Genomic DNA, 3155 nt, shown 5'->3' on the forward strand with positions numbered 1-3155 from the left:
TTCAAACAATAGACCAAAGGATATACTGGGGAAAACAATTAACGGAAAAAATTACAAAAGAAAAAAATTGGGTAAATCCATCACTCCTCCAAACCTATCCTGCTAAGTATTAAGAACATTCACAGAATTTGAGAAGACACTAGAATACCACACTGCTTTAGCCAGAGGAAAGTCACGATTCAATCAGGTGTTTACTTTCATCATTCATTAACATCACCAATCGATTTTCATGGACTTTCCTCTGTTACTCCCCCTCCCCACGTAGAGGGAGCAGGTTGGATTTGAGGGGGAGGGAGGGTGGGGAAGGATTTTTAGTTAAGGAAGGGAAGTTAGTGTTAGCATTACTACTAACACTACTATTATTACTACTACTACTACACTCACTCACTCATACCAAGCACACATTCACACACCTACGATCCAGCCCATTATAATCTAAAGAACCCACACATCGCAGCGGCCCCCCGAGGTCGAAAACGATACGGACCTACTACGGTTCCTGATCCTAGCTAAGATACCTAAGTACTACGTCAGTACTATCTAATTTCCTGCGCATAAAGCAACGCATGTCGAAGACGATTTCCTACTCTCCTGCCTACATCCCCCTTAACGCTGAAAAAAAACACATTACAATAAATAAATTACAATTAAGTACACAGCAATAAAAAAGTACACACAAATAGTCCAAGTACACTGATGAAATGAACACGACTCCAGGCCCTTTTCTTCCATTTCTTCAATCTTCGTCTCAAGTGACACTGACAGATGCACCGCTATTCCAGGAAAACGCAGCATAATGCAGAATCACCTGTTCAAATAAGAAGCATCACATGTACTAACGATGCAAATAACTACCAAATCGCATTTTTACCCTCCCTGTTGAAAATTAAATTTGAAATAAGAACTAAAGAAAGACAGGCTTAGTAAGAACTGGATGAGGCTTTTCAAATAAATTCCTATACAAAAGCATGCAAAATGACATATTTAGGGTGAATGTAATAAAATCATTCCTAATATACCTAAGTAAAAATACTTTGCGACTGATATAAGTTCTAGCAAAGCCAAAACAGCATAAATTGTCATACTGATTTCTTTAGAAAGATACACATTCATAATCTTGCAGTAACTATGTGTAGTAGTGTAGCACTGACATTCCGTTTACGGTTACATGACCATTATGTTCCATTAATGGGTTTTTTATCTAGGGAATCGTTTAATTTATTTTCTAGTAATTCATTAAACTTTTTTTTACATTTATATCATATGAAAATAATGACTCCAACAAATTATTCACGAAATTACAGCATATATACTCTGCGACTGTAATAAGTTCTAGCAAAGCCAAATCGGCATAAATCGAATAATGGATTTGTTATCTAGAGAATTGTTTAATTTATTTTCTAGTAATTAATTAAACTATTTTCACATTAATATCATAGCAAAATATTGATTCCAACAAATTATTCACTAAATTAGAGCATATATAGATAGTCGGTACATTTCTTAGGTCAAAGGAAAGAAGTGAGAGTATGAACTTAATCGATAAGTCTGAAAAGAAGAAAAAATAGCATCCTAAAATCCAAATGAAGGATTACAATAAATACAATCAAGGTATTCAGAAATAACAATGAAAATCTTCCCTCATGATCCATTTTCGAAGAAATACTATCTCATAAAAAAATTTGTGACTAGGGCAAGACCCTGTCTCATGGTTAGAAGACAAACTTTTCAATGTGATACTACAAAAGAGAATAATTTACTGTTATTGGATCGTAAATCTTGATATCGAATTGGAAAGGCAATAATCAAAGAAGCAAGTAATCAAAAAGCAATTATTTTTACTAGCATAAGTCAAAATTACATGTTGTAAAAAAGTGACTCTCTTAGTTCATGAAAAGGATAATATTTATGATTTTCAAGAGAAGGGTCACAACACATGTATTAGTTTTTTAAAGGAAATAAATTAAATCCATTCTTACCATTAAGTGATTGCATCCAATCCGTTCAAATGTCTCCATAATCCAGAGCAATTCTGTCTTCTCCCAAATTGATATTCAATTCTGGGAATGCGTCTTAGCTAGAAAGAGAAAAAATTCGAATGTTAACTGAAATTCAGAATTGAAAACCAGAAAATACTGAAAAAATTAAGTACTTAAACATCAAATGAATGTGGAAGTTGTTTAAAAAATGATTCTAACTATAAGCAAGAGAATAGAAAGGCAATTAAGATAAATCGTAAAATAGACAAAAATAAGTTTACAGAGTAATTGTATATATTGAGAGTAATGGGCACTCACTGCCCATTGAACTGAAATTGTGGATAAAATATTTCTAATATCGTTCCATGAAATTTAAAATTTTACTCCGGAAATAATTCAAAGCTGGAAATATAAAATATGAAAAAAATGAAACAATGTTAGTCGAAAAACTAACGTTTGTCAAAATAATCTTCATTTTCTCAGTTGATTTTATAATAGAAATAGCTATTTTAATTTCAAAGTGAGATCTCGAATGTATGAATTCGAATGGAAGCGGAATGTAATCTTACTGTAATGAGATGGCGCCATGTTCTTCGCGAAATAGGTAAGCATACTGCATGTCCTGTTCTGCAGTTGTCTTCTGTTCTTCAAAACCTGTGGAGAGGTCGGATTAGTAGCACATACAAAAAATAAAAAAAACCCTTGCACTCCTAGCCTTACGTTACGCAATTTTCTTTGGCCCTAATGGCCCAAATCAAAGCTAACACTCGCACTGTCCTAGTGATGCGGTCCTCTTCATCCGTCGTCTTCTTTCTTCCAATCTTCAAATGAAGAGATGACTTCGCTGTCCTGTTCTGCTCTTCAAAACCTGGGGAGAGGTAGGATTAGTAGCACACACAAGAAATAAAATAACCCTTGCACTCCTAGCCTTAAGTTACGCAATTTTCTATGGCCCTAATGGCCCAAATCAAAGCTAACACTCGCACTGTCCTAGTGATGCGGTCCTCTTCAAACGTTGTCTTCTTTCTTCTAATCTTCAAGTGAAGAGATGACTTCGTTGTCCTCTTCTACTCTTCAAAACCTGGGGAGAGGTAGGATTAATAGCACACACAAGAAATAAAATACCCTTGCACTAAAAATCCCCAAAGCCTAGTATGCACTCCACGACAACATACA

At 34.7% G+C, this 3155-nt stretch overlaps 1 long non-coding RNA gene across 1 annotated transcript; it reads right to left on the minus strand.

Moving 5' to 3' along the window:
- Nucleotides 1-735: 735 nt before the first annotated feature.
- Nucleotides 736-3117, minus strand: LOC124174005. The gene is made up of 3 exons (XR_006868831.1): nucleotides 2549-3117; nucleotides 1980-2077; nucleotides 736-808 (listed from the first exon to the last, which is right to left on the minus strand). It is a non-coding gene; the product is annotated as an uncharacterized LOC124174005 (long non-coding RNA).
- Between the last annotated feature and the right edge of the window lie 38 nt (nucleotides 3118-3155).

The sequence above is a fragment of the Ischnura elegans genome, chromosome 2, assembly GCF_921293095.1.
Source record: "Ischnura elegans chromosome 2, ioIscEleg1.1, whole genome shotgun sequence".
NCBI lineage: Eukaryota > Metazoa > Arthropoda > Insecta > Odonata > Coenagrionidae > Ischnura > Ischnura elegans.